The sequence below is a fragment of the Phyllobates terribilis genome, unplaced genomic scaffold (assembly GCF_046119375.1).
Source record: "Phyllobates terribilis strain yellow unplaced genomic scaffold, ASM4611937v1 Scaffold_3__8_contigs__length_932513732, whole genome shotgun sequence".
Lineage (NCBI taxonomy): Eukaryota > Metazoa > Chordata > Amphibia > Anura > Dendrobatidae > Phyllobates > Phyllobates terribilis.
This window is the reverse complement of record NW_027362763.1, coordinates 844,009,605-844,026,899: the sequence shown is the minus strand read 5'-3', so window position 1 is coordinate 844,026,899 and position 17,295 is coordinate 844,009,605.

Below are 17,295 nucleotides of genomic sequence, written 5' to 3'. Positions count from 1 at the left end.
ACACCCAGATTTAAATCGTGGAAGAGGAAAAACACAGTTCTAGTTCTCTGGCCTACACCAGACTCTTTTAAACAGATATATTGGTGTCTGAACAGTCAGCGAGACATTGAAAATGTTTTTTTTTATGCAAAAAATACAAAAAAGTGGATATTACTGAGATTTGAACCGTGGAACTGCAAAACCACAGTTATAATTTCCTGGTGTATACCAGACTTGTTAAAATAGATATATTTGTGTCTGAACAGTCAGCGACACACTTAATTTTTTTTTTTGGGGGGGGGGGATACCAAAAGGTTAATAAGATGGGTATTTGTACAGTCTGACTGAGGAAAAAAAAACAAATCAGGATTTAGATGAGAAGAAAAGGATTTTTCCTGGCCCCTGAGACCTGGGGCTAAGTCTAGAAATTTGACCAGCAGGAGCACACAGGACTGTAATGCAGCGTTTGCTGGTATAACCACTGCATCTCCTATACAGCCTGCCTGCCTGATATCTGGGAAGGATAAATCTCTCCCTAGCTCTGCAGCACTGACCCTACACTGTCTGATCCGGAGCGACTGTGTCCAAGATGGCGGCGCCCGGTTTTAAATACTCGAGGTGACGCTGTGCGACCAGCCAATCACTGTAATGCCCACAACCAACATGGCTGCGGCATTACAGTGACTGGCTGACAATCCCTGCATGTTCATTGGCTCTGTAAAGAGCGCCAAACGTGCAGGGCGGAGACCCGAGCTCCCGCCCGAGTAACCCGGAAATGCTTGGTGCTCGCCGAACATCCCGAGTAGTGAGATGCTCGGGCGAGTAACGTGCAGTGTCGAGCATGCTCGCTCAACACTAGTAACTAGAGTTCAATGGGTTCCTGTGCGAGATTTGGACCAGGGCACCCATCTGCATATTGGTCAGATGTATGGGCGCTTGAAGCATTCTAGATCCTATAAAAACATGCATGTTCACCCCCCATGTAATAATGTCCCCTGTCCTGGCTGCTTCCTGTAATAATGTCTTCTATCCTAATCCGCTTCCAGGAATAATTTCCCCATCCTGGCCCCTTCCAGTAATAATGTCCTGTCCCGGGCTCTTCCAGAAATAATGCCTCCCGTCCTGAGCCCAATGATATACCACTGTCCCACATTCTGGGCCCCTTCCTTTTAGAATATTCACCATCATGTAATAATGTCCGGTGTCTTGGGTCCTTAATTTAATAATGACCCCTTCCTATAATAATGTCCTCCATCCTAGTCAACTTCTTCCTCCAGCACGAGTCCGGTCAAGGCCACGCTCTCTGCGACTGTGATCGTTACCCTCTTAGTTAGGGACCCTCCTGATTGGGAACACCTTGTCACGATGGGATGACTCTTACGCTTTTTTGATCAAAATAACGTCAACTAATTAACCTATGTTATTTACATGTTTATTACTAATTATTTACTTAATGAGGGTGGTTGATCACTGTTTTTATCCTAATTTTTTTTCCAATAAAACTACAGTTTGCCATGCAAAAAATAAGCCCTCACATCGCTTTGCTGATGGAAAATTGTAAAATCTATGGCTCTCAGAATATGGTGACATAGACACAAATTTTTTTTTTGCAAATGTGTATTGTCCAAAATAATAAAACATACATAAAACTATAGAAATTTGGTATCCCCTTATTCGTGCTGACTCACAGAATAAAGCTAACACATTATTTGTTCAGCATGGTGAATGGCATAAAATTTGTAGTGCAAAAAAACAGTGACAGAACTGTTGACTTCTTTATACTCCATCCCATAAAGAGTTAATAAACGTTTGTTAATTTATAAGTACCCTAAAATGATGCCACTGACAAATAGACAAATATAACTCATCTCGAAAAAAAAAAAAACCCTCACATGTTGCCAATAATATAAACAAGTGGAACGCAGCAATAGAAAATTGAAAAAAATTTATCTGGCATTAAGGCCAATACTGGCTGTGATGCAAAGGGTTTAAGGGACATTTTAATTTTATTTTTTGCAATTACCTCGGTTTTTTTCTGCACCTGCATAAATGAAAAAGCACCAGCAATGTCACTTTTGGGGCTATTCAGCATTTTTTTTCTTCTTCATGCGCTAATTTCACAGCCATCATTTGTGAGGCGATGCAGCTCAATGATTATATAATCATTTTGTAAAAATCACCAAATAGGATACAAACTGTGTAACAGAAAAAAGCCTATTTAAAAAGATTTATGGTTTATTATCATTAAGGTGTTAATGGAAATGGAAAATAAAAAGAAATAAAAGAAAATGTAATAATATAACTAACATTTTGTATATTAAACATTGCATTTTATTATAAAAGACACACAAAATTTAATTGTTGATAAAGTAACAATGTACCGTGGAGAAAGAAGAAAATTAACCACTTCGCACCAGAGCCTGTTTTTGCCTTCGTGACCGGGACAATTTTTTCAATTCTGACCACTGTCACTTTATGAAGTAATTACTCAGGAACGCTTCAACGGATTCCCTGATTCTGAGATTGTTTTTTTCGTGACATATTGTACTTCATGATAGTGGTAAAATTTCTTCGATATCACTTGCGTTTATTTGTGAAAAAATCGGAAATTTGGCGAAAATTTTGAAAATTTTGCAATTTTCAAACTTTGAATTTTCATGCCCTTAAATTAGAGAGATATGTCACAAAAAATAGTTAATAAATAACATTTCCCACATGTCTACTTTATATCAGCATAATTTTGGAACCAAAATTTTTTTTTGTTAGGGAGCTATAAGGGTTAAAAGTTGACCAGCGATTTCTCATTTTTCCAACAAAATTTACAAAAACATTTTTTTAGGGACCATATCATATTTGAAGTCACTTTGAGGGGTCTTTATGACAGAAAATACCAAAAAGTGACACCATTCTAAAAACGGAACCCCTCAAGGTGCTCAAAACCACATTCAAGAACTTTATTAACACTTCAGGTGCTTCACAGGAATTTTTGGAATGTGGAAGAAAAAAATTAACATTTAACTTTTTACACAAAAATGTTAATTTAGACCCAATTTTTTTTTTTTTCACAGGGGTAACAGGAAAAAATGGACGCCAAATTTTTTTGTGCAATTTCTCTTGAGCGCGCTGATACCCCATATGTGAGGGAAAACCACTGTTTGGGCGCACAGCAGGGCTCGGAAGGGAAGGAGCGCCATTAGACTTTTTGAATGTAAAATTTGTCTGAATAATTAGCAGACTCCATGTTGCGATTGGAGAGCCCCTGATGTTCCTAAACAGTGGAAACCCCCCACAAGTGACACCATTTTGGAAACTAGACCCCTTAGGGAACATATCTAGAAGTGTGGTGAGCACCTTCAACCCCAAGGTGCTTCACAGAAGTTTATAATATTGAGCTGTAAAAATAAAATTTTCACATTTTTCCCACAAAAACATTTTTCATCCCTTAATTTTGCATTATCATAAGGGTAATAGGATAAATTGCACCATGAAGTTTGTTGTGCAATTTCTCCTGAACATGCCGATACCCCATATGTGGAGGCAAACCACTGTTTGGGCGCACGGCAGGGTTTGGAAGGGAAAGAGCGCCATTTGACTTTTTGAATGTAAAATTTGTTTGAATAATTAGCGGAAGCCATGTTGCATTTGGGGAGCCCCTGATGTGCCTAACAGTGGAAACCCCCCACAAGTGACACCATTTTGGAAACTAGACCCCTTAGGGATCTTATCTAGATGTGTGGTGAGCACCTTGCACCCCCAGCTGCTTCACAGAAGTTTATAATATTGAGCCATGAAAATAAAATTTTCACAGTTTTCCCACAAAAAATGTTTTTCATTCCCTAATTTTGCATTATCATAAGGGTAACAGGATAAATTGCACCATGAAATTTGTTGTACAATTTCTCCTGAGTACGCTGATACCCTATATGTGGGGGAAAACCACTGCTTTGGTGTACGGCAGGGTTCGGAAGAGAAATGAGCGCTATGTTGGCTGGGATAGGCAGCAGACACCATGTCACATTTGAAGAGTCGCTGACATGCCGAAACAGCAGAAACCCCCACAAGTGACCCCATTTTGTAAACTACACCTCTCAAGGAATTCATCTAGGGAAGTAGTGAGTATTTTTTAATTTTTAAATTCATACCATTGGGCAGTGAAAAAAGCATAATTATATTTTTACCACAAAAAATGTTTTACCCTCAGATAAGCTTTTATTGGGAACATTTTACGTAACATTTATCCGGCGCTCTAGGCTGAGCACTTACATCGGGGTTTTCATCTAAATTTCCAAGTGATGTAATTCAGATGAAACCCCTGCGGGATCCATTCACTGTAATGAGGCAGCAGAGTTACTCTGGACTCCGTCTGGCCTCTGTTTAGTGGTGTCCTTTTTTTCAGAAGTGCACAAAACTGTGGCCAAACGCACTTTTATGCACGCCTAAAACAAATGACACCGTGGGATCACAGGCCAGACGCATCCACAGTGTCCTATATCTGCATCATTACAGGGAATCTTCCGTCATGGGTTCCGGCTGAATCACATATTTCAGAGATTTACACGGAAACTCTAGTGTAAGCGCTCAGTGCAGAGCGCAGTATAAATGTGTGCCGAGCCATACTGTGATCTTTGGGAGACATAATAAACAAATGAGTAGCAGGTGAAGAATTGGTTTTATTTATTTTTTTACGCCGTTCCTAGTGTGATATAACTGATTAGATTACTTTATTCTTCGGGTCGGTGCGATTAGAGAGATACAAGATTTATATCGGGTTTTTATGACTGACAGCTGTCACACACTAAGAGACGCTTTTTTTTTTGCAAAATCTAGTTTTTGCATCGCCATATTTTGAGAGCTATATATTTTGAGAGAGATAATAAACAACTTGTTGCTGAAACATTTGATCAGAGTCCAAAAAAGTCCACCAGAAGAGCCTCTTTGGAATTGGGAATTTCACGAGCTTCTATCATGCGAATCCTGAAATCTATTGGGTGGAAAGCTTATCGTCCATGTCTAATTCATGGTTTATTGGAGGATGATCCAGACAGGCGGCTGCAATTTAGTTTATGATAAATCTGCCCCTTCATAACCTTATTACACTTTCTTTCCACCTACTTTTGGACCACCCTGTATAATTGAACAGGGATTTACAAACTGCTTATGAGTAACACAATTGCATTATGGAGGAGCCAATCTCTTTTTTAACATACAGTGCAGACCAAAAGTTTGGACACACCTTCTCATTTAAAGATTTTTCTGTATTTTCATGACTATGAAAATTGTACATTCACACTGAAGGCATCAAAACTATGAATTAACACATGTGGAATTATATACTTAACAAAAAAGTGTGAAACAACTGAAAATATGTTACGGGTCCGGGTGGTGGAATCTCTGTGCCGCGGTGCAAGGAGGGACCCAGAGGGGCGTAACTAAGTATCAACCCGGAGCGACCCTGGTCGGACGGCGGCAAACGACACCGTAACCAGGGAGGGACCGAGCAGAGGGACCAGGTGCTACTCTGGGGACGACCTTGTAAGAGAGCAGGTGGCTCCCACAGGTCAGACAGCGGGGACTGACCGGTATAGCAGATGGACACAACAGGTAAGCAGCAGTCTCTGGGTAGCTGACGGGTGGTCACGGTACGTGACGGAAGAAGTCTCTTGGCAAGCTGGTAGGTGGTCACGGCAAGTGACAGCGGGAGCCTCCAGGTAGGCTAGCAGTTGGTCACGGCAAGTGATGGCAAGCAGGCTGTAGTCTCTAGGCTGACAGGCAGGTGGTCACGGCATGTGACGGCAGAGCCTTCAGGTAGGCTAGCAGGTGGTCACGGCAAGTGACGGCAAGCAGGCTGTAGTCTCTAGGCTGACAGGCAGGTGGTCACGGCATGTGACGGCAGAGCCTCCAGGTAGGCTAGCAGGTAACAGTCAGGTAGCAGACGTGCGCTCCCAGGTGAGCGGGTTTAGCAGGCACGACAGGTAGCAGGCAGGTAACTGGCAGGTGCTTCCTGGAACGAAGGTGGGCTTGCCCATAGACAGACTGGCAGAAGACCGGAGGCAGACTGTCAGGCAGGAGGGAAGAGAAGCTGGCAGACAGGACGGGTAGTCAAGCTGGCAACGGGACCTGAGGGCTGAAGCAGAGGTAAGTATTCTGTGCAACAACTTTGCTCGGGCACCTCCATTTTGGAGGAGGTGCCTTATATATGGGAGGTCCTCCGGCTATTGGCCGGGGACTCCTTAGGATGGCGCGCGCGGTCCCTTTAAGAGAGGGGGAGCACCAGGAGCGGGAAGGTGAGAGGGATGACGTCTAGCAGGGGGCAGAGACGCCGATGCTACAGTACCCCCCCCCCTTTAGGCCCCCTCTTTTTTAGGCCTGAAAGAAATTTTTCCAGGAGAAGCGGGGCGTTGATGTTCTCCCTGGGTTCCCAAGTTCTCTCCTCAGGACCAAGCCCCTTCCAATCTACCAGAAAAAAGGTCTTTCATCTTACCCACTTGGTGGCCAGAATACTCTCTACCTCAAAGATGCCCTCAGCGGAAACCGGAGCAGGGGGAGTACCTGGATTGTTGGAAAAAGAGTTAAAGACAACGGGTTTGAGGAGAGATACGTGGAAGGAGTTGGGAATCCGTAAGGTGGCCAGGAGTTTTAACTTGTAGGCCACTGGATTAATTTGCTTGAGGATTTCGAAAGGGCCGATGAAACGAGGACCCAACTTGTAGGAGGGTATCTTGAGCCGCACATGTTTGGAGGAGAGCCAAACCTTGTCTCCCGGATGGAATTGAGGGGGATCCAGACACCTCTTATCAGCATATCTCTTCATCCGCTCAGAGGACTGAAGAAGTTCGGACTTAGTACTCTCCCAAATGGTGGAAAATTCTCTAACAAGAGACTCTGCAGCGGGGCTGTCCACAGAAGCGGAGACGGGAAATGGAATCCGGGGATGTTGGCCATAGACTATGAAGAACGGGGACTTGGAAGAGGTTATTATATAATTTTTTATCTGCATCTACCTCTGAAAAAATATTTGGGCTTCTAGCTGTGTGTGGGACTTGTTCTATTACTCCATCTATACTGACCTCCATCTGGTTGCAAACTGAATATAATTTTTATCTGCATCTAGCTCTGAAAAAATATTTGACCTTCTAGCAGTGTGTGGGACTTTCTCTATTAGTCCATCTATACTGACCTCCATCAGGTTGCAAATTAAAAATAATTTTTATCTGCATCTAGCTCTGAAAAAATATTTGGCCTTCTAGCAGTGTGTGGGACTTTCTCTATTAGTCCATCTATACTGACCTCCATCAGGTTGCAAATTAAAAATAATTTTTATCTGCATCTAGCTCTGAAAAAATATTTGGCCTTCTAGCAGTGTGTGGGACTTTCTCTATTAGTCCATCTATACTGACCTCCATCAGGTTGCAAATTAAAAATAATTTTTATCTGCATCTAGCTCTGAAAAAATATTTGGCCTTCTAGCAGTGTGTGGGACTTTCTCTATTAGTCCATCTATACTGACCTCCATCAGGTTGCAAATTAAAAATAATTTTTATCTGCATCTAGCTCTGAAAAAATATTTGGCCTTCTAGCAGTGTGTGGGACTTTCTCTATTAGTCCATCTATACTGACCTCCATCAGGTTGCAAATTAAAAATAATTTTTATCTGCATCTACCTCTGAAAAAATATTTGGGCTTCAAGCTGTGTGTGGGACTTGTTCTATTAGTCCATCTATACTGACCTCCATCAGGTTGCAAACTGAATATAATTTTTTTCTGCATCTAGCTCTGAAAAAATATTTGGCCTTCTAGCAGTGTGTGGGACTTTCTCTATTAGTCCATCTCTACTGACCTCCATCAGGTTGCAAATTAAAAATAATTTTTTTTCGGCATCTACCTCTGAAAAAATATTGGGCTTCTAGCTGTGTGTGGGACTTGTTCTATTAATCCATCTATACAGACCTCCATCAGGTTGTAAACTGAATATAATTTTTTTCTGCATCTACCTCTGAAAAAATATTTGGGCTTCTAGCTGTGTGTGGGACTTGTTCTATTAGTCCATCTATACTGACCTCCATCAGGTTGCAAACTGAATATAATTTTTTTCTGCATCTAGCTCTGAAAAAATATTTGGCCTTCTAGCAGTGTGTGGGACTTGTTCTATTAGTCCACCTATACTGACCTCCATCAGGTTGCAAATTCAAAATAATTTTTTGTCTGCATCTAGCTCTGAAAAAATATTTGGCCTTCTAGCAGTGTGTGGGACTTTCTCTATTAGTCCATCTATACTGACCTCCATCAGGTTGCAAACTGAATATATTTTTTTTCTGCATCTACCTCTGAAAAAATATTTGGGCTTCTAGCTGTGTGTGGGACTTGTTCTACTAGTGCATCTATACTGACCTCCATCAGGTTGCAAATCGAATATAATTTTTTTCTCCATCTAAGCCAGCCAATAGTTTTGGCCTAATACCACAGTTTGGCCACTCAGCTCTGCTCGGTTCCCATTCATTGTTTTTTTGTGCAAACAACTCCAGAGTTGTGAATTAGTTAACCACCAAAATGAGTGGAAAAAGGCCTGCTGCTGGTGGAAAGGGGAATAGGCGTGTTGGGAAGGGGAAAAAAGGTTGTGTCCGTGGGGTAGGTGTTAAAGCAACAGTAACATCTGCAGAAGAAAGACCATCTTCCAGCCAAACTAAAATGTCTACTTCTTTTAGCGGACAATGTGATAAGATCCCTTTCTTACGGCCACGCCAATCGCTACAAATTCCAGATGAGGCACAAAAACAGCAGGTGCTTCAACGGATATCAAGTGCTCCTTTAAGTGGGCTCTCCTCCACATCAACTTCAACATCACAAATACTCCAGTCCTCAAAGGTGTCACCCCAATCGCACTTGCTTACTCACAGCTCCCAAATCTCCAGCTGCCCGTCTGAGTATGAGGTAGAACAGATGGTTGAGTCTGCAGAGCTGTTTACTCATACTATAGCCTGGGAATCAGAGGTCGACTCCAGCGCTTCTGTGAATCCAGACGAGGAAATGATCTGCACTGATGCCCAGAATCTTTATGAGTCGGATCCAGGACCAGACGCAGAAGGTTCTGACCATAATGTAGACCCTCATTCCCAAACTGTAACTCCTGTTGGTGGAGACAATGAGGAAGACGATGATGAGACTCAAATACCTGATTGGAGCGACAACTTTAGTTTTTTGTCAGGGCAGGAACAGGTTGGCTCTGAGGACGACGGGTGTGATAACGCACAGGGTGATGATGATGAGGTTGGAGATCCCACTTACTGTCAACCCACAGTCAGCCAAGAGATGAGGTCAGCAGAGGCGGTGGAGGAAGATGCTAGTGACGACGAGGTCAGGTTGCGCCTTCCTGGACAGAGACGTAGTACTGGAAGCACGTCAACAACTGCATCCTCAAACACAACTCTGCCTCTCACCACAAGTCGTGGTGGCTCTTCAGGTCGCATGGGTGCTAAGCCTTGCATAGCCTGGGCATTTTTTCAGATCGATAAAGATGAAACAACTCGTGTTATCTGTAACATTTGTCAGCAAAAGCTAAGTAGAGGCCAAAAAATACATAGTTTGAGTACTTCATGCATGAACCGGCACATGGACATGAAGCATAAGTTGCAGTGCGGCCGGGCCAACCACCGTCTGCCATATCTTGTGCATCCGCGGCCTCTTCATCCTCTGTGACTGGGGGGACAGCAGTCACACCTGTTTTGGGGCGCAGACCTGCCACCTCTTTACCCGCAACAGCCAGCGTGATTGGCAGGTCATCATTTTCTTTGGAGGTGGTAACACCAGCTGGTGTTGAGCGCTGTCCGACATCGATAGCACCACCTTTGGATCAAGGCAACCTAACATGTCCGCCTGCATCTTCCTCACAGACCGGCAGTTTGCCGGGGACACCCTTATCAACCCCGTCTAAGCACAATAGCCAGCCCTCGGTCCCTCAGATGTGGACAAGTAAAAGACCATTTCCTCCTAGCCATGAGAAAGCTAAGAGGTTGAATTTCACCATCTGCAAGCTCTTGGCTACAGAAATGCTGCCTTTCCGCCTGGTGGACACAGAAGATTTTCGAGACCTTATGTCCGTCGCAGTGCCCCAGTACCAGTTGCCCAGTCAGCACTACTTCTCAAAGAAAGGTGTGCCTGCGCTCCACCAGCATGTCGCACACAACATCACCGCTTCTTTGAGAAACTCTGTGTGTGACAGGGTGCATTTCACCACAGACACTTGGACGAGTAGGCATGGACAGGGGCGTTACATGTCACTGACTGGGCACTGGGTAACTATGGTGACAGCAGGACAAGGGGCTGCTGTCCAAGTCTTGCCGTCCCCATGAGTTGTGCGTCAATCCTCTTTATGTCAAAGTTCCTCCACTGATTCTGCCTCCTCAACCTCCTCTCGGTCTTCCACCTGCACCCAAAGCCTGTTTGGTCATGCCACAAGCTTTCTAACTGTGCAGAAGGGATCCTGCACACCTCCTTACTATGCTGGCAGTAGGGCTCAACGTCATCAGGTGGTTTTTACTTTGAAATGTCTGGGAAATGTGAGTTACACAGCTGAGGAGTTGTGGTCAGCTCTGGAGAACCAATTTCATGAATGGTTGTCTCCACTGGACCTGAAACCAGGGAAGGCCGTGTGCGACAATGCTGCAAACCTGGGTGCGGCCTTTCGCCGGGGCAATGTCACACCCGTGCCTTGTATGGCTCACGTGTTGAACCTGGTTGTCCAGCAATTTTTAGCCCACTATCCCAGACTAGATGGCCTTCTGCAGAGGGCACGGTCGCTGTGTGCTCACTTCCGCCGTTCGCATCCCGCAGCTCAGCGACTTACATCTCTACAGAAGTCGTTGGGCCTGCCACTTCACCGGCTAAAATGCGATGTGCCTACCCGGTGGAATTCAACTCTGCACATGTTGCAGCGACTGTGGCAGCACCGACAAGCCCTGGTGCAATACGTTCTGACGTATAGCCTGGGCCAACGAGATCCAGACGTGGGGCAAATCACGCTGGAGGAGTGGTCTCAGATCAGGGACCTATGCACCCTTCTGCACAGTTTTGAAATGGCGACGAAGATGTTTAGTGCTGACGATGCCATTATCAGCATGACTATTCCGGTGATTTACTTGCTGGAGCACATGTTAAACAGAATTCGGAGTCAGGTGGTGGCACAAGAGGAGGTGGAGGAAGTAGAGGAGGAGGAGTTGTATGCGGAAGGGCTAACATCTGCAAGGTCCAGACGGTCGGCAGCACCAAGGCGGCAGGCATGTGAGGGTGGGGGAGATGGTTTTACCAGGGCGCATGGTAGCAGCCAAACTAGTGTGGAAGGTGCAGGAGCCCAGGAAGAAGTGGAGGACGAACTGATGGAAGACTCATCAGATGAGGGAGACCTTGATCACATTTCTGTTGTGCGAGGTTGGGGGGAGAGGACAGAGGAAGGAAGCATGATTGTTACCTCGCCACCAACACAACAGGGACTTGGTGCTCCTGGATGCGCAACACACATGAGTGCCTTCTTGCTGCACTACCTGCAACATGACCCTCGAATTGGGAGAATTAGAAATAATGCTGACTACTGGGTTGCCACACTGTTAGATCCCCGGAACAAAAGTAAATTTGCAGAAATTATTCCTGCCATAGAAAGGGATGCACGCATGCAGGAGTATCAGCAGAGACTGTTGCAGAATCTTACATGTGCTTTTCCACAAAACACCAGTGGTGCATGTAGTGAATCTCACAGTTCCAACTTGCCAACCGTGGGACCGTCAAGTGTTCAGCACTCAAACCATAACAGAACCACAGTATCTGCTGGTAACATCAATTTTGCGCAATCATTTCACCACTTTTTTAGCCCATCCTTTCCAAGGCCACAGGAGACAAGAAGTCTGACACATAGTCAATGCCTAGAGACGATGGTACAGGAGTATCTCCAAGTAAACATTGAAGCCATGACTGTGTCACTGGACCCTTGCTCTTTTTGGGCTTCCAATCTGGATAAATGGCCGGAGCTAGCCACTTACGCCTTGGAGATCTTGTCATGCCCCGCAGCCAGCGTTCTGTCTGAACGTGTGTTCAGCGCTGCTGGTGGTGTGCTGACAGATAAGCGCACGCGGCTCTTCACTGATAATGTAGACAGACTCACGTTCATAAAGATGAACAAATCATGGATCCGAAACGACTTTTCTACCCCTGTGTCATCCTTGGGAGAGTAAAAGCTTGATGATTGGTTAAAATCACCCTACCAACCGTTTTAAGCTTTCAAATTACTAATCATGTTTATCTGTATCTTTGCTGGAAAATAATTTGGGCTTTGTAGCAGTGTGCAGCACTGATTCTATTAGGCCATCTATAATAAGCTCCACCAGATTTAAAATTACTAATCATTTTTATCTGTATCTTGGCTGGAAAATAATTTGGGCTTTGTAGCAGTGTGCAGCACTGATCCTATTAGGCCATCTATACTAAGCTCTACCAGATTTAAAATTAATAATAATTTTTAGCTGCATCTAGCCCGGAAAATAATTTTGGGGCTCCGAGATGCGCAAGACACATAAGTGCCTTTTTGCTGCACTACCTGCAACATGACCCTCATATTGTCAGAATTCGAAGTAATCATGACTACTGGGTTGCCACACTCTTAGATCCCCCAAACTTTTCGATCAACCTTTTTATTTTAATAAAGACCAAAAAAATGGTCATTTTTGAAATTATAAGCATTAGCAGGTTATTAGAAACTGAAATCAAACAGTTTTCAACTCAAAACTTTATTCTAGGTGATGTTACATTTTCACATAGGACCCCTTGTTCGAAAGGAGCTTCTGAACTCTGTCGTCTATTGAATTTGTCAGGTTTTGGATGGTTTCTGCTTCAATTGTTTTGCATGAGGACAGAATACCCTCCCAGACGTGTTGCTTAGATGTGAACTGCCTCCCGCCATCATAGACACTCCTTTTGATGATGCTCCAGAGGTTCTGAATGGGGTAGAGGTCAGGGGAGCATGGGGGTCACACCATAAGTTTGTCCCCTTTTATGCCCATATCAGCCAGAGATGCAGATGTTTTATGTGCAGCATGAGATGGTGCATTATCATGCAAAAAAATGATCTTGCTGTGAAATACACGGTTCTTCTTCTTGAACCATGGCAGGAAGTGCTGTTTGAGAAAATCCACATACATTATGGAGTTCATCTTTAGCGCCTTCAGGGATCCTAAAGGGGCCGACAATCTCTCTCCCCATGATTCCAGCCCAAAACATTACTCCACCTCCTCCTTGTTGGCGCTGTAGCCGTGTTTGCGTGGGGTGTCCATCAACCAGCCATCCTCCATTCCATCCATCTGGACCATCGAGCGCTGCACGGCACTCATCCGTGAACAAAACAGTTTTGAAATCAGTCTTCATGTAATGTTTAGCCCACTGGAGCCATTTCTGCTTGTGTGAAGTGGATAGAGGAGGTTGACAGGATGGCGTATGTACAGCTGCAAACCTCTGAAGGACCCTGCATCTTGTTGTTCGGGGGACGTTGGAGGCACCAGCAGCTTCAAAAACTTGTCTGCTGCTATGACAAGGCTTTTTTGCCGCTGCTCTTTTAACCTGACGTAATTGCCTGTAGGAAAGAGTCCTCAATTTGCCCTTATCAGCACGCACACGTGTGTACTGTGAATCAGCTACATACTTCTTGATTGCCAAGACACTTCATCCTGATCATCGCACAATGTTGATTGTAGTCATGCCTTGACCTAAACACTCCACAATTTGTTGCTTCTCAGCAGCCGACACATCCTTTTTCTTTCCCATTTTGGCAGAAAATGTAGGCTGCTTAATAATGTGAGACAGCCTACTTAAGTAGTCTTGCCTTTCATTGGACACACCTGCCAAACTAATTAGCACAGGTGTCTGCAATTGCTTACAGTGATATAAAGAGCCCTGACACACATCACCATCAATGAGTTTAACTGACAAACAAACAAATTCTTCCCTTATCACTCCTAAACACTTTTTGCATAATAATTTGGAACACAGTGTACATGTGCTTTTCCACAAAACACCAGTGGTTCACGTAGTGAATCTTACAGTTCTAACTTGCCAACCGTGGTCTGTATGGAGTTGTTCAATAAAGGGCCCAAAATTAAGATAACATAGATGGGAGAGGTCTCTATGAATAGGAATTCCTAAGTATTTGATACCCTGTGAGGGCCAGGCAAAGGGAAAGTTGGACTGGATGGAATCCTATATGGATTTGGGGAGGGAGACATCGAGGGCCTCAGACTTCGCTGCATTGATTTTAAAATTTGACCATGTAACAAAGTGAGCTATTTCAGCCATAACAGCATGGATGGATATATGTGATTGAGTGATATATACTAGGACATCATCAGCAAATAGAGAGCACTTGTACTCGGTGCCTTCCACCTCAATCCACTTAATATTGGGGTTATGGCGAATTGATGAGAGCAGGTGCTCCATCACTAGGATGTATAAGAGAGGGGACAGAGGACATCCCTGCCTTGTCCCACTGGTGATTGTGAAAGGTGATGAAAATGTTCTGATGCACCCCCTGGGCCTTGGGACACCCGGAGCCGGACCCTTTTTGGTGGATGCTGGTGGTTGTAGTCTTCGTGGCGGCGACCCGGTTCCGTGGCTCAGGGTGGTCAAACCAGTGGCGGAACTATTTATGTGGTTTTGATGTTTAAATGTCCGACTACACCACCCGTGGATTGTGGTCAGAGTGAACCGCCGCTGCAGGGAAGACCGCTGAGGCTGGTGTTGTGGGTGCAGCAGAGCGTAGCATAACTCCCCACGGGAGGAGTATAGCCTCAGGGCAGTGTATGCGGAGGATGGGGGTGATGGTGCAGGGCAGCAGCAGTAACGACACGGAGTCAGTGATGCAGTCCAGGGCCTTTACTCACAGTTCTTATTATCCAGACCACATCTGCAGGTAACGGCTGCCCACGTCGTACTGTGCTCACCAGGTGAGGGGCTCAGACAACTCCCAGATAACTTTGGAGCGCTTCACAGGACCCCCTTTGTGTGTCCTTTGTCTGGCCTTTCTTACCAACCCTTCTGTCCGGCTGCCTCGGGCCTCCTCTTGGTAAACTTGGCGCCAGTTTCCCTGACCCTATGTGGTGCCTTCCTAGCGGGTGTAGCGAGGGCCTGCGCCACATAAAATGTCACAGCCTCCGGTTTCTAGCTGAGGGTCGTTTCCTGCCTCCACTAGTTTCGGGGACCGGTCTCCCCCTTTGGCCTGACCCCTCCACGCAGGTGGATTCGGGCGTGCGGTGGCGACTCGCCCGTCCGCACCCCTGGGATCCCTTCATTCCTCGTTCCTGGAGCCTTCTCCGCTCCTCTTCCTTCCTTCTCCCTCTTCCAGGCCTGGGCCTCTGTTACTAGGCCCGCCTCCGGAGCAGAGCTCATGCAGAGCCCCTGCTCCCTGCCACTTCTGCTCAGACTTCTCTGCACTGAACTAAGATGGTGGCCACCTTTTATACTCCCTTCTCAATGCACCTAGGAACTGCTTCCTCCCTGCTCCTGCACTACAGGGTTCCCCTTCCTCAGTGTTCCCTCCCCCCACTCCAGCCAGGGACAGGGACTGTCGTGCCCATCTCAGAGGCATATTGGTCGCCCTGCCCCACGGCAATGTGGTGTAATGCATGCAGGTGTCGGGTCCTGATCCACACTCCATCCTTACCTGAGAGTGAGATATCACACCTCTGGGTGAGGTGCAATACCTCTGTAGCAACCGAGCCCTCAGGGTGCTACAGTTCCATTTATCTTCAGCCTAGGTGACGTATTGTGATACAGGGCCGTGATTTTGGCTATAAAAGGGTCCCCTAGACCCCTACCCCAAGCTTTTTAAGAGAATCATATATGGCGTGCCAGGAGACTCTATGGAATACTTTCTCAGCATCCAACGAGAGTATCTAATTACAAATTTTTAACTGCATCTAGCCCAGGAAATACTTTGTGCCTAGTAGCAGTGTCTGCTAGTCAGCGGATTATCCCGGCTGTTAAGCAAGCTACACCACCTGTAGTTTGGACACTTAATTTTTTCAAAGGAAATGCTTCGGGACCACGGGATACTCAGTGAAGAGCATCAGGAGGCACCCCAAGGCATAGGGGCTAGGGACTGGCAGTAGGATGCCTTGCGGTGGACAGCCGAGCTCGATCCTTATAAAAGCTTTTTAACTGCAGCAGCTTTAGTGGACGCTACTGGAGCTGGAATTACGCGGCTGCTGGCATGAGACTTGCCCTCCAATAGATCCTTGTAAATGGATTTAATGTGTATTCATTCAAATTAGAGAGACAATTTAAATTAAAAAGCTTAGAGCTGCCTCCACCACAGGGGGGCTCGCTCGACCCACCAGCGGACAGGCACCAGTATTGGGAGAGGGGGGCTGGCTGTCAGGGTTCACCGCGGCTCTGGCACAAACCCGGCGACACGGAGGTGGCACGGGCAGGAGCGGACTGAACGTGTCGGCTTCTCACTTTTTGGATTTTAGAAGGGCATGACATGCCTATATTTGTGTCTCCCCCTCCTTTTACTCCTCCACCTCTTTTCTTTTCACATGACTATATGTACTTGTCACTTTTCCATGTGTTAGTTGTGTCTTCTGAGCAGTTTGTCAGCTTTTGGACACCTTTGAAGGTGTTTTCTATGTGTTTCTATGTGTTTTTGTTTGCCTGCCATTGGTTTTAACGGTGTTCGAAGGTGTTCGACGAACAGTTCGGCAAACACACGGGTGTTCGACGAACCGAACCAAACTCGAACACTACGGGGGTGGCTCAACACTAGTTAAAATCCATTTTCTTTGATCTGTACTTAAATTATTTGCCATTATGTGTTATCTGAATTATCTGAAAAGAAAACAGATTTGGGGGAGATCTATCTGTGAAAACTAGATCTGTGAAACTGGCTCAGTTGCCCTTAGCAACCAATCAGATTCCATCTTTAATTTTCCAAAGAGTCTGTGAGGAATGAAAAGTGGAATCTGATTGGTTGCTAAGGGCAACTGAGCCAGTTTCACTTTACACCATGTTTGATAAATCTTCCCCTTCATAACCTTATTATGCTTTCTGTCCACCTACTTTTGGACCACCCTGTATAAATTAATATTAAAGTTAAAAAGTAAAAGGTACCGTATATACTCGAGTATAAGCCGGCTCGAATATACCACAAAAAACTGGGAAAAATTACTGACTGTAGAATAAGCCTAGGATGGGAAATGCAGCAGCTACTGGTAAAGTTCCCCATCCTGATATGCATGGCTCCCTCATCCCCAATCTTGCTATGAATGGCCCCCTTATCCCCAATCC